The following is a 26,025-nucleotide window of genomic DNA, read 5'->3' on the forward strand; positions in this document are numbered from 1 at the left end:
TAGCCGCTGTCCACCAACTCGACCTGACGTTTAAATGTAAAGTCCCACCCGTGTACAAGAGGTCATAACTTCCCCAAACATGATCCGAAATGGATGGGAATTAATATTTGGGGTCCTTGAACCATTCCCAACAGGTGTGTGAAGTTTGGTGAGGATCAGACCTGTAGAAAAAGATCGTTAAATGCAAGATGGAGGCCGCCACGTTCGATCAAATAAATAAATTTCTCCAGGACAGAAACGGATGAAACTCCAGATATGTGTTCAGCATCCCCCCATGCTTGTGTGACTTTAATTTCAGATCGATCCGTTCACATATGTCCACCGTATGTCCAACAGAAACTGGTGTCCACGGCTGAGACTTTTCAATGGCAGCCTTAGGTCCACTTCGTGTACACGGACCTAGCGTAGTCCTACGGTCACGTAGAAAGCTGAAACTCCATACACGGGGTCCAGGAGGTCCAGTCACACGGCCACACTGATTTCAGACCAATCTGTCCAGAAATGAGCTCGCCATAGCCCCTTTCCTTCCGTCAATGTCTCGGAACGGCCGAACTTTTCAAGATGGCCGCCGAGAGGTTTTCGGACCATTACTGGCGAACGCCTTGCTCTAGGGAGCTGAAAATCACAGGGCAGGTCCGGCGAGATCCCCCGCACGTGTCCTGCGAGTTTCGGCCCGATCGGTTCCGAAACGGCCCCGCCAGAGGCCGCCGTCCGCAGCTCGGAACACTCGGCCCATGTTCCGTTATAGGGTGGAGTACTCGAACTTTGAGGGTCCGCTTTCGAGCCCCGCGTGTTCCCACGGACACGAAACTCGCCGGCCCGGTTCGTGGGCGTCCCAAGAGCGAGTCCTGTAAATTTCAGCCCCCCCTGTCAAGGGGAAACCCACTTTCCGGGATGCATGGCGGTCCGGAAGCCTGCCCTCTGGCGGACGAGGCGCGCAACTGCGTTTGCGTTCCCCACTTTGACGATTTATTTCGGGGTCACCGCCTGGGGGTACGCGTGCCCTGACCTTCCCGTAGCGTAGAGGAGACCCGGACGTACGCGTGGATGCCAGGCACGCCGCTCTGCGACCGCGGGGGGCTCGGGAAAGTGCGCCCGAAAATGGCCCAAAAACAGCAAAATCGCCCCATTGTCAGGTATAGGCTCGCATACGTGGTTCCGACCGTAAAGCCCTAAGGGGGGCAAGGGGTCTGTCAAGTGGAGAGAGGCCACATCGTGACATGCGTCTGGTTTAGAAAGTTCCATTTCAGAAAGAGCGCTCCAGGTGCTATTGTTCTATAATTCTGATGCCACTGTTCATGCAGACAAAGAAACCGCATTATCACACTTCTCGCCCTGAGGAAGAGTGCAGAAATCCAAAGCAGGAGGTTCCATGGTGTAAAGTTTAGCGCTTTGGAAGTTGAATCTAACGATCGTGTTCACATCTCGGTGGAACCTATGTCTGAAGGAAGATATGTGTGAAAGGTAAGAAAAAATACCCAGTCATGAGGACGGGACCCTTTCGGAATACACCAGCTATGCCCGGCTGTTCTCTTCAAGGGCCACTCTCCTGCATGCTTTGCTACTACAATGCCCGATGTAAGTGAAAGGGTTCTGGTCAACAGTTTGCTTTGGAGTTCTTCTTAAGCCTGTCACTGACTCACAAATTTGAGTCAGGTGTTGTGGAGCTGGGAGAAATCCAAAACTCAAAGGACGTTACCCAACAAAGACTAGGACTTCTGTTGTTGATCTGTTTAGTGGCACATGAGTCCAAGCCCATGCCTAACCATCCCGTCTTCTAGAGGGTGATCTCAGTGGTTGATGTGTTCATTTAATGCTACCGGACAAGGATCATGACCATTACTGAATTGAATGGAAATCAGCTATTTACAAAGTCAGGATGGCCGAGCGGTCCAAGGCGCTGCGTTAAGGCCGCAGTCTCCTCGTGGAGGCGTGGGTTCGAATCCCACTTCTGACAGGAAGTTAGGGATCTTCCGGAATTATGATGTACAGGCTGTTCCATCAACTTTTTCTCTCAGTCTTTCACTTTTCTAGGATTTGATATCCCGTCATTCCCACCAGAGATCGCCTGCCCACCGGTTTCCGTAGTGTAGTGGTCATCACGTTCGCTTCACACGCGAAAGGTCCTCGGTTTGAAACCGAGCGGAAACAGCTCTCTTGCTTGGCATTCACAGTGCTATGCTGCAGAAGGAAATGATGGGTTTTGGGTGTTACGTCACCCTCATCCACACGACATTGAGAGGTCTTACAACAAAAACTTCTGCGCAATGGAATGCCACATCTGCCTCACAAATCATGTGCTTTGAAAACAGCCATCAAGGCTATCCCATTGCTGTGACTTTTAACTGGAACATCCTTCTTTACAGTATGAACCTTCTTGGCCATGCAGCTTTAGTTTAACTTTTCTTAGGAGGGCAACCAGCTGCCGATCGATTAAAAAAAAGATTTCCCTCTCACAAAAGACCTGAATAGATCATCAATTGAATACATGGTGTTATCTTTGGCTTTGGAAAAGTCCAGTTAAATTTTGCACAGGAGGTTTTCCCATTGCATGACAGCGCTGAAAATCAGTAAGGTGGTGGTTCTTAGAGGCCTTGGAAACTGTATAGAAACCATGGGGGCAAGGGGTCTGTCAAGTGGACAGAGGCCACATCGTGACATGCGTCTGGTTTAGAAAGTTCCATTTCAGAAAGAGCGCTCCAGGTGCTATTGTTCTATAATTCTGATGCCACTGTTCATGCAGACAAAGAAACCGCATTATCACACTTCTCGCCCTGAGGAAGAGTGCAGAAATCCAAAGCAGGAGGTTCCATGGTGTAAAGTTTAGCGCTTTGGAAGTTGAATCTAACGATCGTGTTCACATCTCGGTGGAACCTATGTCTGAAGGAAGATATGTGTGAAAGGTAAGAAAAAATACCCAGTCATGAGGACGGGACCCTTTCGGAATACACCAGCTATGCCCGGCTGTTCTCTTCAAGGGCCACTCTCCTGCATGCTTTGCTACTACAATGCCCGATGTAAGTGAAAGGGTTCTGGTCAACAGTTTGCTTTGGAGTTCTTCTTAAGCCTGTCACTGACTCACAAATTTGAGTCAGGTGTTGTGGAGCTGGGAGAAATCCAAAACTCAAAGGACGTTACCCAACAAAGACTAGGACTTCTGTTGTTGATCTGTTTAGTGGCACATGAGTCCAAGCCCATGCCTAACCATCCCGTCTTCTAGAGGGTGATCTCAGTGGTTGATGTGTTCATTTAATGCTACCGGACAAGGATCATGACCATTACTGAATTGAATGGAAAACACTATTTACAAAGTCAGGATGGCCGAGCGGTCCAAGGCGCTGCGTTAAGGCCGCAGTCTCCTCGTGGAGGCGTGGGTTCGAATCCCACTTCTGACAGGAAGTTAGGGATCTTCCGGAATTATGATGTACAGGCTGTTCCATCAACTTTTTCTCTCAGTCTTTCACTTTTCTAGGATTTGATATCCCGTCATTCCCACCAGAGATCGCCTGCCCACCGGTTTCCGTAGTGTAGTGGTCATCACGTTCGCTTCACACGCGAAAGGTCCTCGGTTTGAAACCGAGCGGAAACAGCTCTCTTGCTTGGCATTCACAGTGCTATGCTGCAGAAGGAAATGATGGGTTTTGGGTGTTACGTCACCCTCATCCACACGACATTGAGAGGTCTTACAACAAAAACTTCTGCGCAATGGAATGCCACATCTGCCTCACAAATCATGTGCTTTGAAAACAGCCATCAAGGCTATCCCATTGCTGTGACTTTTAACTGGAACATCCTTCTTTACAGTATGAACCTTCTTGGCCATGCAGCTTTAGTTTAACTTTTCTTAGGAGGGCAATCAGCTGCCGATCGATTAAAAAAAAGATTTCCCTCTCACAAAAGACCTGAATAGATCATCAATTGAATACATGGTGTTATCTTTGGCTTTGGAAAAGTCCAGTTAAATTTTGCACAGCAGGTTTAACCATTGCATGACAGCGCTGAAAATCAGTAAGGTGGTGATTCTTAGAGGCCTTGGAAACTGTATAGAAACCATGGGGGCAAGGGGTCTGTCAAGTGGACAGAGGCCACATCGTGACATGCGTCTGGTTTAGAAAGTTCCATTTCAGAAAGAGCGCTCCAGGTGCTATTGTTCTATAATTCTGATGCCACTGTTCATGCAGACAAAGAAACCGCATTATCACACTTCTCGCCCTGAGGAAGAGTGCAGAAATCCAAAGCAGGAGGTTCCATGGTGTAAAGTTTAGCGCTTTGGAAGTTGAATCTAACGATCGTGTTCACATCTCGGTGGAACCTATGTCTGAAGGAAGATATGTGTGAAAGGTAAGAAAAAATACCCAGTCATGAGGACGGGACCCTTTCGGAATACACCAGCTATGCCCGGCTGTTCTCTTCAAGGGCCACTCTCCTGCATGCTTTGCTACTACAATGCCCGATGTAAGTGAAAGGGTTCTGGTCAACAGTTTGCTTTGGAGTTCTTCTTAAGCCTGTCACTGACTCACAAATTTGAGTCAGGTGTTGTGGAGCTGGGAGAAATCCAAAACTCAAAGGACGTTACCCAACAAAGACTAGGACTTCTGTTGTTGATCTGTTTAGTGGCACATGAGTCCAAGCCCATGCCTAACCATCCCGTCTTCTAGAGGGTGATCTCAGTGGTTGATGTGTTCATTTAATGCTACCGGACAAGGATCATGACCATTACTGAATTGAATGGAAATCGCTATTTACAAAGTCAGGATGGCCGAGCGGTCCAAGGCGCTGCGTTAAGGCCGCAGTCTCCTCGTGGAGGCGTGGGTTCGAATCCCACTTCTGACAGGAAGTTAGGGATCTTCCGGAATTATGATGTACAGGCTGTTCCATCAACTTTTTCTCTCAGTCTTTCACTTTTCTAGGATTTGATATCCCGTCATTCCCACCAGAGATCGCCTGCCCACCGGTTTCCGTAGTGTAGTGGTCATCACGTTCGCTTCACACGCGAAAGGTCCTCGGTTCGAAACCGAGCGGAAACAGCTCTCTTGCTTGGCATTCACAGTGCTATGCTGCAGAAGGAAATGATGGGTTTTGGGTGTTACGTCACCCTCACCCACACGACATTGAGAGGTCTTACAACAAAAACTTCTGCGCAATGGAATGCCACATCTGCCTCACAAATCATGTGCTTTGAAAACAGCCATCAAGGCTATCCCATTGCTGTGACTTTTAACTGGAACATCCTTCTTTACAGTATGAACCTTCTTGGCCATGCAGCTTTAGTTTAACTTTTCTTAGGAGGGCAACCAGCTGCCGATCGATTAAAAAAAAGATTTCCCTCTCACAAAAGACCTGAATAGATCATCAATTGAATACATGGTGTTATCTTTGGCTTTGGAAAAGTCCAGTTAAATTTTGCACAGGAGGTTTTCCCATTGCATGACAGCGCTGAAAATCAGTAAGGTGGTGGTTCTTAGAGGCCTTGGAAACTGTATAGAAACCATGGGGGCAAGGGGTCTGTCAAGTGGACAGAGGCCACATCGTGACATGCGTCTGGTTTAGAAAGTTCCATTTCAGAAAGAGCGCTCCAGGTGCTATTGTTCTATAATTCTGATGCCACTGTTCATGCAGACAAAGAAACCGCATTATCACACTTCTCGCCCTGAGGAAGAGTGCAGAAATCCAAAGCAGGAGGTTCCATGGTGTAAAGTTTAGCGCTTTGGAAGTTGAATCTAACGATCGTGTTCACATCTCGGTGGAACCTATGTCTGAAGGAAGATATGTGTGAAAGGTAAGAAAAAATACCCAGTCATGAGGACGGGACCCTTTCGGAATACACCAGCTATGCCCGGCTGTTCTCTTCAAGGGCCACTCTCCTGCATGCTTTGCTACTACAATGCCCGATGTAAGTGAAAGGGTTCTGGTCAACAGTTTGCTTTGGAGTTCTTCTTAAGCCTGTCACTGACTCACAAATTTGAGTCAGGTGTTGTGGAGCTGGGAGAAATCCAAAACTCAAAGGACGTTACCCAACAAAGACTAGGACTTCTGTTGTTGATCTGTTTAGTGGCACATGAGTCCAAGCCCATGCCTAACCATCCCGTCTTCTAGAGGGTGATCTCAGTGGTTGATGTGTTCATTTAATGCTACCGGACAAGGATCATGACCATTACTGAATTGAATGGAAAACGCTATTTACAAAGTCAGGATGGCCGAGCGGTCCAAGGCGCTGCGTTAAGGCCGCAGTCTCCTCGTGGAGGCGTGGGTTCGAATCCCACTTCTGACAGGAAGTTAGTGATCTTCCGGAATTATGATGTACAGGCTGTTCCATCAACTTTTTCTCTCAGTCTTTCACTTTTCTAGGATTTGATATCCCGTCATTCCCACCAGAGATCGCCTGCCCACCGGTTTCCGTAGTGTAGTGGTCATCACGTTCGCTTCACACGCGAAAGGTCCTCGGTTCGAAACCGAGCGGAAACAGCTCTCTTGCTTGGCATTCACAGTGCTATGCTGCAGAAGGAAATGATGGGTTTTGGGTGTTACGTCACCCTCACCCACACGACATTGAGAGGTCTTACAACAAAAACTTCTGCGCAATGGAATGCCACATCTGCCTCACAAATCATGTGCTTTGAAAACAGCCATCAAGGCTATCCCATTGCTGTGACTTTTAACTGGAACATCCTTCTTTACAGTATGAACCTTCTTGGCCATGCAGCTTTAGTTTAACTTTTCTTAGGAGGGCAACCAGCTGCCGATCGATTAAAAAAAAGATTTCCCTCTCACAAAAGACCTGAATAGATCATCAATTGAATACATGGTGTTATCTTTGGCTTTGGAAAAGTCCAGTTAAATTTTGCACAGGAGGTTTTCCCATTGCATGACACCGCTGAAAATCAGTAAGGTGGTGGTTCTTAGAGGCCTTGGAAACTGTATAGAAACCATGGGGGCAAGGGGTCTGTCAAGTGGACAGAGGCCACATCGTGACATGCGTCTGGTTTAGAAAGTTCCATTTCAGAAAGAGCGCTCCAGGTGCTATTGTTCTATAATTCTGATGCCACTGTTCATGCAGACAAAGAAACCGCATTATCACACTTCTCGCCCTGAGGAAGAGTGCAGAAATCCAAAGCAGGAGGTTCCATGGTGTAAAGTTTAGCGCTTTGGAAGTTGAATCTAACGATCGTGTTCACATCTCGGTGGAACCTATGTCTGAAGGAAGATATGTGTGAAAGGTAAGAAAAAATACCCAGTCATGAGGACGGGACCCTTTCGGAATACACCAGCTATGCCCGGCTGTTCTCTTCAAGGGCCACTCTCCTGCATGCTTTGCTACTACAATGCCCGATGTAAGTGAAAGGGTTCTGGTCAACAGTTTGCTTTGGAGTTCTTCTTAAGCCTGTCACTGACTCACAAATTTGAGTCAGGTGTTGTGGAGCTGGGAGAAATCCAAAACTCAAAGGACGTTACCCAACAAAGACTAGGACTTCTGTTGTTGATCTGTTTAGTGGCACATGAGTCCAAGCCCATGCCTAACCATCCCGTCTTCTAGAGGGTGATCTCAGTGGTTGATGTGTTCATTTAATGCTACCGGACAAGGATCATGACCATTACTGAATTGAATGGAAAACGCTATTTACAAAGTCAGGATGGCAGAGCGGTCCAAGGCGCTGCGTTAAGGCCGCAGTCTCCTCGTGGAGGCGTGGGTTCGAATCCCACTTGTGACAGGAAGTTAGTGATCTTCCGGAATTATGATGTACAGGCTGTTCCATCAACTTTTTCTCTCAGTCTTTCACTTTTCTAGGATTTGATATCCCGTCATTCCCACCAGAGATCGCCTGCCCACCGGTTTCCGTAGTGTAGTGGTCATCACGTTCGCTTCACACGCGAAAGGTCCTCGGTTCGAAACCGAGCGGAAACAGCTCTCTTGCTTGGCATTCACAGTGCTATGCTGCAGAAGGAAATGATGGGTTTTGGGTGTTACGTCACCCTCATCCCACACGACATTGAGAGGTCTTACAACAAAAACTTCTGCGCAATGGAATGCCACATCTGCCTCACAAATCATGTGCTTTGAAAACGGCCATCAAGGCTATCCCATTGCTGTGACTTTTAACTGGAACATCCTTCTTTACAGTATGAACCTTCTTGGCCATGCAGCTTTAGTTTAACTTTTCTTAGGAGGGCAACCAGCTGCCGATCGATTAAAAAAAAGATTTCCCTCTCACAAAAGACCTGAATAGATCATCAATTGAATACATGGTGTTATCTTTGGCTTTGGAAAAGTCCAGTTAAATTTTGCACAGGAGGTTTTCCCATTGCATGACAGCGCTGAAAATCAGTAAGGTGGTGGTTCTTAGAGGCCTTGGAAACTGTATAGAAACCATGGGGGCAAGGGGTCTGTCAAGTGGACAGAGGCCACATCGTGACATGCGTCTGGTTTAGAAAGTTCCATTTCAGAAAGAGCGCTCCAGGTGCTATTGTTCTATAATTCTGATGCCACTGTTCATGCAGACAAAGAAACCGCATTATCACACTTCTCGCCCTGAGGAAGAGTGCAGAAATCCAAAGCAGGAGGTTCCATGGTGTAAAGTTTAGCGCTTTGGAAGTTGAATCTAACGATCGTGTTCACATCTCGGTGGAACCTATGTCTGAAGGAAGATATGTGTGAAAGGTAAGAAAAAATACCCAGTCATGAGGACGGGACCCTTTCGGAATACACCAGCTATGCCCGGCTGTTCTCTTCAAGGGCCACTCTCCTGCATGCTTTGCTACTACAATGCCCGATGTAAGTGAAAGGGTTCTGGTCAACAGTTTGCTTTGGAGTTCTTCTTAAGCCTGTCACTGACTCACAAATTTGAGTCAGGTGTTGTGGAGCTGGGAGAAATCCAAAACTCAAAGGACGTTACCCAACAAAGACTAGGACTTCTGTTGTTGATCTGTTTAGTGGCACATGAGTCCAAGCCCATGCCTAACCATCCCGTCTTCTAGAGGGTGATCTCAGTGGTTGATGTGTTCATTTAATGCTACCGGACAAGGATCATGACCATTACTGAATTGAATGGAAATCGCTATTTACAAAGTCAGGATGGCCGAGCGGTCCAAGGCGCTGCGTTAAGGCCGCAGTCTCCTCGTGGAGGCGTGGGTTCGAATCCCACTTCTGACAGGAAGTTAGTGATCTTCCGGAATTATGATGTACAGGCTGTTCCATCAACTTTTTCTCTCAGTCTTTCACTTTTCTAGGATTTGATATCCCGTCATTCCCACCAGAGATCGCCTGCCCACCGGTTTCCGTAGTGTAGTGGTCATCACGTTCGCTTCACACGCGAAAGGTCCTCGGTTTGAAACCGAGCGGAAACAGCTCTCTTGCTTGGCATTCACAGTGCTATGCTGCAGAAGGAAATGATGGGTTTTGGGTGTTACGTCACCCTCATCCACACGACATTGAGAGGTCTTACAACAAAAACTTCTGCGCAATGGAATGCCACATCTGCCTCACAAATCATGTGCTTTGAAAACAGCCATCAAGGCTATCCCATTGCTGTGACTTTTAACTGGAACATCCTTCTTTACAGTATGAACCTTCTTGGCCATGCAGCTTTAGTTTAACTTTTCTTAGGAGGGCAACCAGCTGCCGATCGATTAAAAAAAAGATTTCCCTCTCACAAAAGACCTGAATAGATCATCAATTGAATACATGGTGTTATCTTTGGCTTTGGAAAAGTCCAGTTAAATTTTGCACAGGAGGTTTTCCCATTGCATGACAGCGCTGAAAATCAGTAAGGTGGTGGTTCTTAGAGGCCTTGGAAACTGTATAGAAACCATGGGGGCAAGGGGTCTGTCAAGTGGACAGAGGCCCCATCGTGACATGCGTCTGGTTTAGAAAGTTCCATTTCAGAAAGAGCGCTCCAGGTGCTATTGTTCTATAATTCTGATGCCACTGTTCATGCAGACAAAGAAACCGCATTATCACACTTCTCGCCCTGAGGAAGAGTGCAGAAATCCAAAGCAGGAGGTTCCATGGTGTAAAGTTTAGCGCTTTGGAAGTTGAATCTAACGATCGTGTTCACATCTCGGTGGAACCTATGTCTGAAGGAAGATATGTGTGAAAGGTAAGAAAAAATACCCAGTCATGAGGACGGGACCCTTTCGGAATACACCAGCTATGCCCGGCTGTTCTCTTCAAGGGCCACTCTCCTGCATGCTTTGCTACTACAATGCCCGATGTAAGTGAAAGGGTTCTGGTCAACAGTTTGCTTTGGAGTTCTTCTTAAGCCTGTCACTGACTCACAAATTTGAGTCAGGTGTTGTGGAGCTGGGAGAAATCCAAAACTCAAAGGACGTTACCCAACAAAGACTAGGACTTCTGTTGTTGATCTGTTTAGTGGCACATGAGTCCAAGCCCATGCCTAACCATCCCGTCTTCTAGAGGGTGATCTCAGTGGTTGATGTGTTCATTTAATGCTACCGGACAAGGATCATGACCATTACTGAATTGAATGGAAATCGCTATTTACAAAGTCAGGATGGCCGAGCGGTCCAAGGCGCTGCGTTAAGGCCGCAGTCTCCTCGTGGAGGCGTGGGTTCGAATCCCACTTCTGACAGGAAGTTAGTGATCTTCCGGAATTATGATGTACAGGCTGTTCCATCAACTTTTTCTCTCAGTCTTTCACTTTTCTAGGATTTGATATCCCGTCATTCCCACCAGAGATCGCCTGCCCACCGGTTTCCGTAGTGTAGTGGTCATCACGTTCGCTTCACACGCGAAAGGTCCTCGGTTTGAAACCGAGCGGAAACAGCTCTCTTGCTTGGCATTCACAGTGCTATGCTGCAGAAGGAAATGATGGGTTTTGGGTGTTACGTCACCCTCATCCCACACGACATTGAGAGGTCTTACAACAAAAACTTCTGCGCAATGGAATGCCACATCTGCCTCACAAATCATGTGCTTTGAAAACAGCCATCAAGGCTATCCCATTGCTGTGACTTTTAACTGGAACATCCTTCTTTACAGTATGAACCTTCTTGGCCATGCAGCTTTAGTTTAACTTTTCTTAGGAGGGCAACCAGCTGCCGATCGATTAAAAAAAAGATTTCCCTCTCACAAAAGACCTGAATAGATCATCAATTGAATACATGGTGTTATCTTTGGCTTTGGAAAAGTCCAGTTAAATTTTGCACAGGAGGTTTTCCCATTGCATGACAGCGCTGAAAATCAGTAAGGTGGTGGTTCTTAGAGGCCTTGGAAACTGTATAGAAACCATGGGGGCAAGGGGTCTGTCAAGTGGACAGAGGCCACATCGTGACATGCGTCTGGTTTAGAAAGTTCCATTTCAGAAAGAGCGCTCCAGGTGCTATTGTTCTATAATTCTGATGCCACTGTTCATGCAGACAAAGAAACCGCATTATCACACTTCTCGCCCTGAGGAAGAGTGCAGAAATCCAAAGCAGGAGGTTCCATGGTGTAAAGTTTAGCGCTTTGGAAGTTGAATCTAACGATCGTGTTCACATCTCGGTGGAACCTATGTCTGAAGGAAGATATGTGTGAAAGGTAAGAAAAAATACCCAGTCATGAGGACGGGACCCTTTCGGAATACACCAGCTATGCCCGGCTGTTCTCTTCAAGGGCCACTCTCCTGCATGCTTTGCTACTACAATGCCCGATGTAAGTGAAAGGGTTCTGGTCAACAGTTTGCTTTGGAGTTCTTCTTAAGCCTGTCACTGACTCACAAATTTGAGTCAGGTGTTGTGGAGCTGGGAGAAATCCAAAACTCAAAGGACGTTACCCAACAAAGACTAGGACTTCTGTTGTTGATCTGTTTAGTGGCACATGAGTCCAAGCCCATGCCTAACCATCCCGTCTTCTAGAGGGTGATCTCAGTGGTTGATGTGTTCATTTAATGCTACCGGACAAGGATCATGACCATTACTGAATTGAATGGAAATCGCTATTTACAAAGTCAGGATGGCCGAGCGGTCCAAGGCGCTGCGTTAAGGCCGCAGTCTCCTCGTGGAGGCGTGGGTTCGAATCCCACTTCTGACAGGAAGTTAGTGATCTTCCGGAATTATGATGTACAGGCTGTTCCATCAACTTTTTCTCTCAGTCTTTCACTTTTCTAGGATTTGATATCCCGTCATTCCCACCAGAGATCGCCTGCCCACCGGTTTCCGTAGTGTAGTGGTCATCACGTTCGCTTAACACGCGAAAGGTCCTCGGTTCGAAACCGAGCGGAAACAGCTCTCTTGCTTGGCATTCACAGTGCTATGCTGCAGAAGGAAATGATGGGTTTTGGGTGTTACGTCACCCTCACCCACACGACATTGAGAGGTCTTACAACAAAAACTTCTGCGCAATGGAATGCCACATCTGCCTCACAAATCATGTGCTTTGAAAACAGCCATCAAGGCTATCCCATTGCTGTGACTTTTAACTGGAACATCCTTCTTTACAGTATGAACCTTCTTGGCCATGCAGCTTTAGTTTAACTTTTCTTAGGAGGGCAACCAGCTGCCGATCGATTAAAAAAAAGATTTCCCTCTCACAAAAGACCTGAATAGATCATCAATTGAATACATGGTGTTATCTTTGGCTTTGGAAAAGTCCAGTTAAATTTTGCACAGGAGGTTTTCCCATTGCATGACAGCGCTGAAAATCAGTAAGGTGGTGGTTCTTAGAGGCCTTGGAAACTGTATAGAAACCATGGGGGCAAGGGGTCTGTCAAGTGGACAGAGGCCACATCGTGACATGCGTCTGGTTTAGAAAGTTCCATTTCAGAAAGAGCGCTCCAGGTGCTATTGTTCTATAATTCTGATGCCACTGTTCATGCAGACAAAGAAACCGCATTATCACACTTCTCGCCCTGAGGAAGAGTGCAGAAATCCAAAGCAGGAGGTTCCATGGTGTAAAGTTTAGCGCTTTGGAAGTTGAATCTAACGATCGTGTTCACATCTCGGTGGAACCTATGTCTGAAGGAAGATATGTGTGAAAGGTAAGAAAAAATACCCAGTCATGAGGACGGGACCCTTTCGGAATACACCAGCTATGCCCGGCTGTTCTCTTCAAGGGCCACTCTCCTGCATGCTTTGCTACTACAATGCCCGATGTAAGTGAAAGGGTTCTGGTCAACAGTTTGCTTTGGAGTTCTTCTTAAGCCTGTCACTGACTCACAAATTTGAGTCAGGTGTTGTGGAGCTGGGAGAAATCCAAAACTCAAAGGACGTTACCCAACAAAGACTAGGACTTCTGTTGTTGATCTGTTTAGTGGCACATGAGTCCAAGCCCATGCCTAACCATCCCGTCTTCTAGAGGGTGATCTCAGTGGTTGATGTGTTCATTTAATGCTACCGGACAAGGATCATGACCATTACTGAATTGAATGGAAAAAGCTATTTACAAAGTCAGGATGGCCGAGCGGTCCAAGGCGCTGCGTTAAGGCCGCAGTCTCCTCGTGGAGGCGTGGGTTCGAATCCCACTTCTGACAGGAAGTTAGTGATCTTCTGGAATTATGATGTACAGGCTGTTCCATCAACTTTTTCTCTCAGTCTTTCACTTTTCTAGGATTTGATATCCCGTCATTCCCACCAGAGTTCGCTTGCCCACCGGTTTCCGTAGTGTAGTGGTCATCACGTTCGCTTAACACGCGAAAGGTCCTCGGTTCGAAACCGAGCGGAAACAGCTCTCTTGCTTGGCATTCACAGTGCTATGCTGCACAAGGAAATGATGGGTTTTGGGTGTTACGTCACCCTCATCCACACGACATTTTGAGGTCTTACAACAAAAACTTCTGCGCAATGGAATGCCACATCTGCCTCACAAATCATGTGCTTTGAAAACAGCCATCAAGGCTATCCCATTGCTGTGACTTTTAACTGGAACATCCTTCTTTACAGTATGAACCTTCTTGGCCATGCAGCTTTAGTTTAACTTTTCTTAGGAGGGCAACCAGCTGCCGATCGATTAAAAAAAAGATTTCCCTCTCACAAAAGACCTGAATAGATCATCAATTGAATACATGGTGTTATCTTTGGCTTTGGAAAAGTCCAGTTAAATTTTGCACAGGAGGTTTTCCCATTGCATGACACCGCTGAAAATCAGTAAGGTGGTGGTTCTTAGAGGCCTTGGAAACTGTATAGAAACCATGGGGGCAAGGGGTCTGTCAAGTGGACAGAGGCCACATCGTGACATGCGTCTGGTTTAGAAAGTTCCATTTCAGAAAGAGCGCTCCAGGTGCTATTGTTCTATAATTCTGATGCCACTGTTCATGCAGACAAAGAAACCGCATTATCACACTTCTCGCCCTGAGGAAGAGTGCAGAAATCCAAAGCAGGAGGTTCCATGGTGTAAAGTTTAGCGCTTTGGAAGTTGAATCTAACGATCGTGTTCACATCTCGGTGGAACCTATGTCTGAAGGAAGATATGTGTGAAAGGTAAGAAAAAATACCCAGTCATGAGGACGGGACCCTTTCGGAATACACCAGCTATGCCCGGCTGTTCTCTTCAAGGGCCACTCTCCTGCATGCTTTGCTACTACAATGCCCGATGTAAGTGAAAGGGTTCTGGTCAACAGTTTGCTTTGGAGTTCTTCTTAAGCCTGTCACTGACTCACAAATTTGAGTCAGGTGTTGTGGAGCTGGGAGAAATCCAAAACTCAAAGGACGTTACCCAACAAAGACTAGGACTTCTGTTGTTGATCTGTTTAGTGGCACATGAGTCCAAGCCCATGCCTAACCATCCCGTCTTCTAGAGGGTGATCTCAGTGGTTGATGTGTTCATTTAATGCTACCGGACAAGGATCATGACCATTACTGAATTGAATGGAAAACGCTATTTACAAAGTCAGGATGGCCGAGCGGTCCAAGGCGCTGCGTTAAGGCCGCAGTCTCCTCGTGGAGGCGTGGGTTCGAATCCCACTTCTGACAGGAAGTTAGTGATCTTCCGGAATTATGATGTACAGGCTGTTCCATCAACTTTTTCTCTCAGTCTTTCACTTTTCTAGGATTTGATATCCCGTCGTTCCTACCAGAGCTCGCCTGCCCACCGGTTTCCGTACTGTAGTGGTCATCACGTTCGCTTAACACGCGAAAGGTCCTCGGTTCGAAACCGAGCGGAAACAGCTCTCTTGCTTGGCATTCACAGTGCTATGCTGCAGAAGGAAATGATGGGTTTTGGGTGTTACGTCACCCTCATCCACACGACATTGAGAGGTCTTACAACAAAAACTTCTGCGCAATGGAATGCCACATCTGCCTCACAAATCATGTGCTTCTAGAGGGTGATCTCAGTGGTTGATGTGTTCATTTAATGCTACCGGACAAGGATCATGACCATTACTGAATTGAATGGAAAAAGCTGTTTACAAAGTCAGGATGACACTATCCAATTTTCAGGATGGCCTTACCTGGCCATGTACGCCTCAAGCGGAGTGTTGACTAGGGTTTTCTTTCCATTCGCAATTTACATTGTACCCTTTAGATGCATGTCTTTTTTGCAAGGATTCATTCTTTTATATTGGGCGTGTCTTCATTTTTTTTTTGTTGCATTACGTGCACATGTACGTTTTTGACAGCAGTGCTAGTCAGCCTTGTAGGGCCCACAGTGTAAGGGACGGCAAGCCAAGGGATATTTATTTGTATAACCCCTTTCATGTTCAAAACAATTTTAAGTGCTTTCCTTAAAACATTAATAGAATTATTGCAGGGTACAGGGGGGGCATGACCAGCATCAAACATCAAACCGGACCCCTGACCACTTAATTTGTAACGCGTTACTCCCAACACTGCTGGTAAAGGCAGCAGGACAACTAAAACAAAACCTCGCTCAGAATTGGTTTCATCCTCCAAGCCCCATCAAATCCACCTCAACCCCTGATCCACTTGATTATTTCTAACAGCGGATGTTCCTGTGGGCTCCAATGCGAATGTGGGGCATCCCTCAAAAATGCCCTCAGTGCAATAGGAAAATGCACCACTCTGGGATTTACACAAAAGTCAGAGAGGGAATTGACATTGACTCCGTCAAACCGAACCTCTGACCTGATTTTTTTATTAGTTGTGCATGTTTGTTTGTTTTTTTGTTTGTTTTGTTTTGTTGTGTTTTTCTTTCCCAGTGTTTAACAGTGTAATTACATATTTAGCAGCAGCTGGAAAAGTGTTAAATCCACAGGAAAGCACAGGTGCAGCAGGAGCAGCTGTAAAAGTGCTAGATCGCAAACCAGAACAGATGCAACAGCTGGAAAAGCTACAAGTTCCCAAGGCAGTACAGGTGCAGGTCAGAAAAATCCAGTTCAGGATGAGTGAGAGAAAGTCTGTCACATGCCCACTGTGTAGTTGAGAGGTGATAAGTGAGGAATACACTCAGCACCTGTCAGACTACAACATATAATAGCAATGTGAGAAGTGTGGTGCAAAGGCCTGGGGGGGCTGTTGGATTGTTACAGCAAATAGAGTGCTCATCTTATGATTGTTATTCCTGCTTCTGCTCCTGCCATAGCCCAAGTGGCATCATCAGTACAACAACTCTCTCTGCGGCCCACTGAGGTTAACTGGTTGAGTTTTCTACCAAAGCAGTTTACAAAAGTCCTCAAGCGGACTGACAAGGAGTGGATTGCTCATATTCTATATGATAGCACTGGACAACTAAGACAAAACCTCGCTCAGAATTGGTTTCATCCTCCAAGCCCCATCAAATCCACCTCCACCCCTGATCCACTTGATTATTTCTAACAGCGGATGTTCCTGTGGGCTCCAATGCGAATGTGGGGCATCCCTCTAAAATGCCCTCAATGCAATAGGAAAATGCACCACTCTGGGATTTACACAAAAGTCAGAGAGGGAATTGACATTGACTCCAAATACTATTTAGTTGGTGGAGATTATCCAAGTTGCAGTAAATGCATGACTCTTGTCTGCCCTTGGAACATTGGCATTCTAAACGAACTGGATCCTCCCATCAAAAGAAATCTCCAGCTGTGCTCACAACACATCCAGCACTGGACAGGAGATGTGTTTCTATGTTGCAACCAAGAACAATAGGGAACAGCTCCAGCTACATACAACAGGCCTTGCAAGAAATACACAGTGAGGAGAGGGCAAGGCGAATCATTGACTACCTAACTGATTGTGAGGTCCACAAAAAGTCATGTGCCCTTACAAAAGCCAAAGCTGTTTATCAACAGCCACCCCCTTTCTCTCCTCTGCCCCTGGCCCCGTGGTTTGAAACTGTGCATGTAAACGAAAGTCTTAGCCACCTGGATGAGTTGAAAGGTGTCATCGCACCCACATTTGGAAGAATTTTGAAACTTGACTTCATTAAGAAGGTATAAGAAAAGCAACGTTAACTTTTATTCATGTTTAATAATATGCCCAATATATTTTTTAAATGTATGTGTTAATTTTGTTTGTAGATCACAAAGAAACTCGCAGCATTAAGAACACAGCCACATGGATGACCAATATTGGCAATGAATTTGGCCAAGTTCTGAAGCACGTTCTGCTCCAAGCTGTCCAGCTGCATTTTTGAATAGGACAGATAGGGCATTCAGCGCCTCAAACAGGCTAAGAGGGAGCAGCTAATCAAGAAGAATCTGGGCCACACACCCACTGACAATCAGGTCTTATCCAGCATCACATCTAGTGAACTGGCCAAGCACTGCCATAGGAGAACCCGAGGGGTTGAAGAGACTCATGCCCTCATTCAGCAACCGCTGGACTCCATGTGGGAACTGACAGACACAACTGGTTTACCTCTCATAAATCAAGAGAGCATGTCTCGTGTGGGAGACACAGCAGAAGCACTTGCCCTGCATTCAGGACCCACCTGGTGTACAGCTGTACACAAACACTGGAACTGGGTTGGAGAAGGGAGACAAAAAACTTGATGTCCTGAGATGTGATAGAGAGAGAGCGAGAGAGAGAGAGAGAGAGAGAGAGAGATGGATGCACTCTAAGAAAAAAGGTCCGTAGAAAAACAGAGGAGTTGCTGGCAGAATATTACCAGGAAACTGTACTGTTATTGTATGGACACTGCCGTTATTCAAAAAACGGGGAAATCTGTAGCCACACAGCATATGCTCCCGTTCATAAACGGACACTGCCATTACTCCGGAATTCCTTTAGTTGTAAGAAAAGTCTAGCTTTAAGAACAAATGAGGGACATAGAGATGTATCAGTATAATATATTTTGTAATTATTAGGGTCCGAGCCATACAAAGTATGGCAAGGCCCTATTGTTCCTGAAATGTTTCTCCTCCTCCTAAGCATTTCAACGCCAAATTTGACCCCCTAAACACCCATGAAAAGTTGTGAAACTTGGCACACACGTCAAGCCCGGCGAAAATCGGATATTATAAGGTCCGCATACTATTCAATGCAAAATTGGCTCAACAGCGCCACCTAGAGTCACCAAAAATCACCACATGAATGGGGCCCAGGAAGTCTACTTCAACGTAGGAAGACGAAACTCGGCACACACGTGTACCACCCCGTGTTGACCAAAAAACTCAATGTAACACCTGTCGCCATGGCAACGGGGTGCCCGCCATCTTGGCGTGTGCGGCCATTTTTTGGCCATTTTTTCCATTTTACACACATCGTATTTGAACGAACTAGTCTGAGGGGATTCGTGCGATTGACTCCAAACTTGGTGGGAAGCTTCCTGACAAGTTGGGGACCAAACGCTATTCAAATCTTTCTAATAGCAGAAAGCATGTTACCGTGGCAACAGACGGAAAAACGCCTTCTCGCCATGAAACACGGTTTGCTAATATCTCCACAGGAATACTTGGGATCTCCACCAAACTTGACAGTATTCATACGTGTGACACCCCAAGTCCAGCAAAGAAGTCAATCAAACAGTTGTTGCCATGGCAACGGGGTGACCGCCATCTTGGATCTCATTGCCATTTGAACGAACTAGTCTGAGGGGAATGGTCCGACCGACTCCAAACTCGGTGGGGACCTTCCTGACAAGTTGGGGACCAAACGCTCCTCAAATCTTTCTAATAGCAGAAAGCGTGTTACCGTGGCAACCGATGGAAAAGACCTCGCCATTAAACACGGTTTGCTCATATCTCTATAGAAATACATGGGATCTGCACCAAAGTTCACAGTATTCATACCTGTGACACCCCAAGTCCAGCAAAGAAGTCAATCAAACACCTGTTGCCATGGCAACGGGGTGGCCGCCATCTTGGATTTCACTGCCATTTGAACGAACTCGTCTGAGGGGATTCGTGCGACTGACTCCACAGTCGGTGGGAAGCTTCCTGACAAGTGTGGGGCCAAACGCTCCTCAAATCTTTCTAATAGGGAAAAACCGTGTCACCGTGGGAACCGACGGAAAAACGCCTTCTCGCCATGAAACACGGTTTGCTAATATCTCCACAGGAATAAATGGGAACTGCACCAAACTTGACAGGATTCATACACTTTGGGTCCTTAACGCATTACAACACCTGTTGTCATGGCGACATCGGGTGGCGGGGTCCAGGCAGCTCGGACCCGATATTAGCATGCTAGCAAAAAATGCTAACTAGGTATATCAAAATTTCCCTTTCTCAGCTAACCCTTTACCTTTACTAACAAGTTAACATGCTAGCAACAAAAGCTAACTGGGTATATAAAAATATGTTTCAGCTAGCCAGTCTACCATCAGGCCTAGCATGTTAGCTAGCATGCTAGCAAGAAATGCTAAGTAGGTATATCAAAATTTCTGTCTCTCTGCTAGCCATTTTACTAAATCGCCTAGCATGTTAGGTAGCATGCTAGCATATTAGCAGAAAAATGGTACATTCTTAGCTAGCCATTTTACCATGTTACATAGCATGTTAGCACACTATCTAGGCTGCTAGCAATACATGCTACGTAGGCACAATTGCATGCCAGATAGATGAAGGTATTTTAGCATATCACACAAACACCCCATAAAACATGCTGTATAGATTCAAAGTAATTTATTCATATTGCAACAAATTAGAACACAAGTTTGTAAAACACTGTCTTCCATCTGGTTGAACAACTTGCTGCCAACTGCGACATCAGTGTCCTAGGGAAATGACAAAAAGGTATCAGTGTGCATATGTGTATATACATACATGCACACACACACAATCACATTCCACAATGTATTCTTCTGAACATCAGTTCTCTTTTAAATCTAGTAAAACATCATTAAAACAGGTTTGGATCATTATAACACAAGCAATACTATTGCTGCAGGCTGGTCAATGCCTAACAGATACACAGCTACTATGCCCCTTTAATAACAGTAAACACACACTGCCACTATTGAATATTAATTTATGAAGCCTCAGGTTACAGCTTTTTTCATGCTCTTCTTAGGCTCAATCACAATCAGCACTTTGGTCCAACAGAGCTCAGCTTAACTGTTCATCATTGGCTTCTGTCAAGTGAAAAAAACTGCTAAAATCTAAAAACTGCTAAATAAATACAACAGACCCACAGTATAATAAACCAGCCAGATAGAAACAAAAAACCTGAGATTAATTTTTTTAAATAACAAAGACTTTCTGAAGAGTGAAAGAGTGTGTGTGAATAAACTAACTGTGTGTAGGATAGTGAGTAGTTAAATTTACTTATACGTACCTTAGCCGCTGTCACTTGATTATCCCTGTAATTAACTTTAAACACAGCAGTTACATACAACTAAAATTATATCATTAAATAAAACCCACAGAACAAGAGGCACAATCCTAAAACAACATATAACTAATTAACCACACTGAGGGCATGAGCTACAAAACCTGTATTACCAACTTTGCCATTTGGTCACTACATTTAACAACTTTTCAAGCCTCTTTAACTATTTCTTCTTAATACAACAACCAACAACAAATCTACTCACTATTCCGACATTTTCAGTACGCTCTCTGGACAGGAAGCACAGAATACCTTGGAAAATGGACTTACGTTGTACTGGTGTAAAGGATATCAACAGGGGACAAAATTTACTGACTACATACAAATTATTCAAAACAGGGAACTCAGATGAAGAACAGCACATTTAATACATTTCGATTACATTTATTTTAAAAAATGTAAAATTAAGTTTTAAGCATTTGGGCTGTCTTACTTAAAAGAACACATAATGCCCTCATGATCACTAAAATATGTAGGCACCACTAGCGCTTCTACTCTATAATTACTATTTTTTACGTAAACATGATCAATTAAGGTGCCTTTCTCTGTGGTGGCTGTCGACACATGTTGCTCATATCCTCTGTCTGTCATTTTCTGAAAAATTGTTGAGGACTTCAAAATGTCCTCATTGAAATCGCCCAAAACAACAATGGTCCCACTTTGTGACTCTAACACATTTAACAATTCCTCAAAATGCCTGAAAAAGAGAGACACAGGATATGATGGTGGCCTGTAAATGGCTGCTATTAAAATGTTGTATGTGACACATTTTACAGCTAAGCACTCTATATTTAAACCTGCAACTGTGACACTTTCAAATTCTGCATTACTGTCACAGTACATGCCAACGCCACCATGTTGTTGGCCTTTAAGGGAAATTAACACTGGATTATCGCTATGATAGGCTAAACTACGTGGGGCATTAATAAACCTATAACCAGTGATTTCTACAGAATCTAAGCTAACATCAGCAGGTATCCATGTCTCTGTCACAGCAATACAGTTAGGCTGCAAATGCTGTGCACAGTGGGCCAAATCTGAGACATGGCGATTTAAACTTTGAACATTCATTAGAAATACTCTAAAACCCTCTTTTAGTACTGTGTGGCTTTCAGTTATAAATGGTGGCATATTAGCAATCGCCTGTTCAATGTTGGCATTACAATAAACAGCCTTCTCTTTAAAGTCCTGAATAATTAAACCAGACAGGCTTCTAACTCTACTTAATGCCACATATGCCTGTCCTGGTGCAAAGATCTTACCTAAAGAGACAACAGCACTATCTACTGTAAGGCCCTGTACTTTGTGTACAGTACAGGCCCAAGCTAACTTTAAAGGAAACTGTCGTCTCATGCCTTTTTTATTGGCTCTCTCTTCCTGAGGTTCAATTGGTACTGAGCCCATTAACTCTGCTGATGGATAAATGGTTTGTTTCCTCGTCTTTATGCCTACCTTATCGTCATCAAATTTTACATATACTTTGAGAGGAAACATATTTTTTTCAGGCTGTTCTATGTATATCACTGTGCCACATACACCATTTACTAAACCGTCATTTACATCGATGTTTTGAGACAACATGACTCGAGCATTTTTACCCAATAACAGCTCTCTTTGTAAAGCTGTTTTCTTGGCCCTAATATGATGATCTGGCTTTAACTCTAATTTACCAGTTTTTTTATTATAACCAAAGTCCTGTGCAGTTATAACTATGTAGTCAGGACATATGCTCATTAACTGTTCCTCATTATATTCATCAACCTGGGAATTTGTAGCAAAGATGTGTAAGGCTGTGCTCTCTTCACCTGTTTCACACCGTTTTAACACGTTTATATCGTCTGCTAACATTGGCGTACCTTTTCTATGCGTTCGCATTCTATTTAATATTCGCGCAAACACTTCATCTTTTTGCCTAACGATTGTTTTTAACTCAACAAGCTCAAATAAACTAGACCACAAGTTCATTTGTACGTCTTGTACATACAACGCTTTCCCCTTTACTGGGGGCAACTGATAAAAATCTCCGACCGCGATTATGCTCACATTACCGAAAGGGTTATAGTCACCAGTTTGTTTGATTTGTCTTAATCTGCCATGGACATAAGCCAATAGATTATGATTGACCATGGAGATTTCATCAATTATGACTATCTGCAAATCACTATATTTAACACGCAAAGAATTGAGCTTTTCCTCACTCAAAGGTGTGTAAGGTAGGCTCACGTCTTTGCCAATGCCAAATGTACTGTGGATAGTCGCTGCCTTTAAATTATAAGCAGCTATTCCGGTCGGAGCCGTTAATAAAACACAAATGTTATCTGGATTCTGACAAGTTGGTGACAATAACCTTGTGGCCTCGTATTGAATCGCTTTAACTAGGTAGCTCTTTCCAACTCCAGCTCCTCCAGATATAAACACATGGAGGGGTTCTGGGTTTCTACCATTGACTTTTTCTAAACACCAGTTACGGATTTTATAGAAGACTGACAGCTGCTTCTCATTCAGCGATCTAATTAATTCTAAGCCCTCACGCCTACTAATTACATTATTATTCTTTTCTAATTGACACACCTGATCATTCCTAACAGCCAAATCTGGAATGTTGTCTACGAGTTCCCGACCTATTTCATCTGCATCTTCCTCAGGTGTCTGTTCTTTTTCTCTAATTTCTTCTTTACACTCTAAACGCTCTACTTCTTTTTCGGGGCACAGATTTCCCCAGGCAACTTCAGGGCCACCCTCATTTTCAAGTTTCTTTTGCAACTCTTCTAATTCTTCTGAATCTTCTACCTCAAATTTGTTCCTATTCGTATCGACGACAGATTTCACGGTGTGTTCTGATCCATCACTAAAGATCACGGAACCATTTTCATAAAATTGTTCAAATGTTTCGCAATCAGCAGCTTTTAAGTCATCTTCTATGCGGTATGGCAAAAACAACTGTAACTGGCTTTTAAAATATAATTCGGGGTTTTTTGTTTTTGAAAAGCGCGCATAACGAACTACAGCGGGTTTTGTTCGTGTTCTTTTAAGAATTAATCCTAATCCCCTTTGCAATTGAATCGCATTCTTTGATTTTTCATTTCGGTTTAAAAGACGATATTCTGACACAAACGTTGCTATGCACATGTCATTAAAAGTGCTATTATTAGGCCTACTTCTATAACGATCTACGATACTAACCATCCACACATCATCTCCTGTTAGCCCACATTCTTGGATAACACTAATTGGTTTACTCATTTTAACTATTTTGTCCCCTGTTGGTATAAACTCTACTTTACGCGAATTCTCCTTCAAATGCATTCCCGTTAATCTATAAACTGCTTCTTGAGCAGACACGTCGCGACTGTTTAGATAAACGCTGCCAATTTGTTTCAGTGCCTCTTTTGCACTGACGTTGTCATCTTTTGTTGCTTCTTTATGAGCTTTACTAAGCAACAATCCTACCTCTTTTTCTGATTTGCTAATGTATGAAATAATATAAACTATAACGGCGTACGCATCTGTCACAAATTGAATATCTAAATTTGCATTCCAGCATTTTAATAGAGACTTGTTATATGGATTAATCCATGCTTCGTTAATGTCTCTTTTATATACAATTTGGGTTTTATTCATATTTAGACGTTTGTAACATATTTCAAATATTTGCTGATTGATATTTAAACTATGAAACAACTCATCTAAACTATTAAACGTCTTGTTCTCATCTTTTAACGCCTTTTTCACTGACTCCAGAGTGCGTACTGCCAAATCCTTATCAACCTTTAGCAGATTATAGTAGTACTGATTTCCACATGTGCACTGTTTTCCTTCGTATTTTTGATCGAACCTATTCTTACATTTATCACAATCTGGTTTCAAATGAACATTAACAAGAAATGTCCTACCTGACACTGGTCTGGGAAAATTAAAGCGACAGTCAGTGCCACCTTTCTTACAGCTTTTTGAATGCCTCTTTGAATGTTGCTGCACAGATGTGACCATCTCCAATAACGTCTCATCCTGTGCTGGTAGCTCACATGTTACATACTTATCAATAAAAGCTACCACTTCTTCGTCTTTGTTTGTATTAATTTTAGGCGCATTTTCAATCCAGAAAAGACAGTGCACATGAGGACTCCCGCGACACTGAAACTCCACCCGATAAAAGTAATCAATAATTTTTCCTATGGGATTTGAAGGAGACATAAGGACCTCCTTCAAAAAACAGTGCCAGCGGAAATCAAACATTCTGGCGGCAGTGACGGGATTACGACGCAACAGATCGCATCTATCAGTCCATTCTAACTCTTCGAATGTCTGTGTTCGACCTTCCTGTTTTAAAATAGTTTTAAGAAGGTTTTGCCATCTCAGATCCGCGGAAGAGAATGAACAAAACCATGTGGGAATCCCAAGTTGCCGAACACAAGCCATCAGGTCTTTCTGTACTCCCTGCCAAAATGCTGGAGTCCCTCTAATCGGCTTAAGAAATCTGAAACCGTCATCTACATCCAACAACTGCTTCAAGGACTCCTCCTTTTCTACGCTCACCTCACCTCCTTTACCTTTTCTTAATGCTATACTTACTTTGGAGACAACCTGATCTACCTCAGACATGTACTGAGCAAAGAAAATATACTCTACATTCTGAGCAAACCTTCTATCCGCATGTAAAATTCGGTTATTAAAATAACGGCACAACGACAAATTATAGACACGGCTTTCATGGTACATATTACGACCTCGAGGAAACAACACTGGGAAACACTTTGCTTCATTTTCTCGATCTGTCAACAACTTAACTGGATTATTACCCTCAGCTGGTGCAACATTAACTATACTGTCAAAATACTGATCTAGAACTTCCTGACCAATATCTACAGGCATTAGACACGTGTCTGAAAACATGCAATGTTGCTGTCGATCATGCAGCAACTCATCATCTTCAACATCATCCCCAGTACTCTCAACTACTTCTGCATTGTCCTTCTCTTCATCCTCAGGTTGCTCTAAGACACACAACTCATTAACCCATTCCTCATTAAAATCTATGTCTTTATAAAACTTATTTGATTGCTTTAAAAACCGTAAAGCTTGCCTAATATGCATCGTATCCACAAACTCATACTGATAATGGCCTTTATAAGTTAACTTACGTTTTAATTTTACTGCCAATAAAGAGCCCTCCATATTTGATCGGGGCAACATTTTAGATGTTTGAACTACATTCGATGGAACGCAGGTTACTGGTCCATGAACTCCATTTTGGCCACCTTTGGGTAATGCAAGCATTTTCATGAACGGAATATTTAAAGCAATCAAATGTTGTTCTAACCTATTCAAACAAGCCAATCCTGGGGGAACTGGATCTACTACCAAATTATTTGTTACACTTTCAGCAGG

The 26,025-nt window shown here is 44.3% G+C and overlaps 20 non-coding genes across 20 annotated transcripts; all 20 read left to right on the plus strand.

The window, feature by feature from the left end:
• The first annotated feature begins 1,873 nt into the window (after positions 1-1,873).
• On the plus strand, positions 1,874-1,957 carry trnal-aag. The gene has a single exon. It is a non-coding gene; the product is annotated as a tRNA-Leu (tRNA).
• Positions 1,958-2,078: 121 nt separating this feature from the next.
• On the plus strand, positions 2,079-2,151 carry trnav-cac. The gene has a single exon. It is a non-coding gene; the product is annotated as a tRNA-Val (tRNA).
• Positions 2,152-3,311: 1,160 nt separating this feature from the next.
• On the plus strand, positions 3,312-3,395 carry trnal-aag. Its single transcript has one exon. It is a non-coding gene; the product is annotated as a tRNA-Leu (tRNA).
• A 121-nt stretch (positions 3,396-3,516) lies between these two features.
• On the plus strand, positions 3,517-3,589 carry trnav-cac. Its single transcript has one exon. It is a non-coding gene; the product is annotated as a tRNA-Val (tRNA).
• A 1,160-nt stretch (positions 3,590-4,749) lies between these two features.
• On the plus strand, positions 4,750-4,833 carry trnal-aag. Its single transcript has one exon. It is a non-coding gene; the product is annotated as a tRNA-Leu (tRNA).
• Positions 4,834-4,954: 121 nt separating this feature from the next.
• Positions 4,955-5,027, plus strand: trnav-cac. The gene has a single exon. It is a non-coding gene; the product is annotated as a tRNA-Val (tRNA).
• A 1,160-nt stretch (positions 5,028-6,187) lies between these two features.
• Positions 6,188-6,271, plus strand: trnal-aag. Its single transcript has one exon. It is a non-coding gene; the product is annotated as a tRNA-Leu (tRNA).
• A 121-nt stretch (positions 6,272-6,392) lies between these two features.
• trnav-cac lies at positions 6,393-6,465 on the plus strand. The gene has a single exon. It is a non-coding gene; the product is annotated as a tRNA-Val (tRNA).
• Positions 6,466-7,625: 1,160 nt separating this feature from the next.
• On the plus strand, positions 7,626-7,709 carry trnal-aag. Its single transcript has one exon. It is a non-coding gene; the product is annotated as a tRNA-Leu (tRNA).
• A 121-nt stretch (positions 7,710-7,830) lies between these two features.
• Positions 7,831-7,903, plus strand: trnav-cac. Its single transcript has one exon. It is a non-coding gene; the product is annotated as a tRNA-Val (tRNA).
• Positions 7,904-9,064: 1,161 nt separating this feature from the next.
• trnal-aag lies at positions 9,065-9,148 on the plus strand. Its single transcript has one exon. It is a non-coding gene; the product is annotated as a tRNA-Leu (tRNA).
• A 121-nt stretch (positions 9,149-9,269) lies between these two features.
• On the plus strand, positions 9,270-9,342 carry trnav-cac. Its single transcript has one exon. It is a non-coding gene; the product is annotated as a tRNA-Val (tRNA).
• Positions 9,343-10,502: 1,160 nt separating this feature from the next.
• trnal-aag lies at positions 10,503-10,586 on the plus strand. The gene has a single exon. It is a non-coding gene; the product is annotated as a tRNA-Leu (tRNA).
• Positions 10,587-10,707: 121 nt separating this feature from the next.
• On the plus strand, positions 10,708-10,780 carry trnav-cac. Its single transcript has one exon. It is a non-coding gene; the product is annotated as a tRNA-Val (tRNA).
• Positions 10,781-11,941: 1,161 nt separating this feature from the next.
• On the plus strand, positions 11,942-12,025 carry trnal-aag. The gene has a single exon. It is a non-coding gene; the product is annotated as a tRNA-Leu (tRNA).
• Positions 12,026-12,146: 121 nt separating this feature from the next.
• trnav-aac lies at positions 12,147-12,219 on the plus strand. The gene has a single exon. It is a non-coding gene; the product is annotated as a tRNA-Val (tRNA).
• A 1,160-nt stretch (positions 12,220-13,379) lies between these two features.
• Positions 13,380-13,463, plus strand: trnal-aag. The gene has a single exon. It is a non-coding gene; the product is annotated as a tRNA-Leu (tRNA).
• Positions 13,464-13,584: 121 nt separating this feature from the next.
• trnav-aac lies at positions 13,585-13,657 on the plus strand. Its single transcript has one exon. It is a non-coding gene; the product is annotated as a tRNA-Val (tRNA).
• A 1,160-nt stretch (positions 13,658-14,817) lies between these two features.
• trnal-aag lies at positions 14,818-14,901 on the plus strand. The gene has a single exon. It is a non-coding gene; the product is annotated as a tRNA-Leu (tRNA).
• A 121-nt stretch (positions 14,902-15,022) lies between these two features.
• trnav-aac lies at positions 15,023-15,095 on the plus strand. The gene has a single exon. It is a non-coding gene; the product is annotated as a tRNA-Val (tRNA).
• The last annotated feature ends 10,930 nt before the right edge of the window (positions 15,096-26,025 follow it).

Source organism: Melanotaenia boesemani, chromosome 18, assembly GCF_017639745.1.
Source record: "Melanotaenia boesemani isolate fMelBoe1 chromosome 18, fMelBoe1.pri, whole genome shotgun sequence".
NCBI lineage: Eukaryota > Metazoa > Chordata > Actinopteri > Atheriniformes > Melanotaeniidae > Melanotaenia > Melanotaenia boesemani.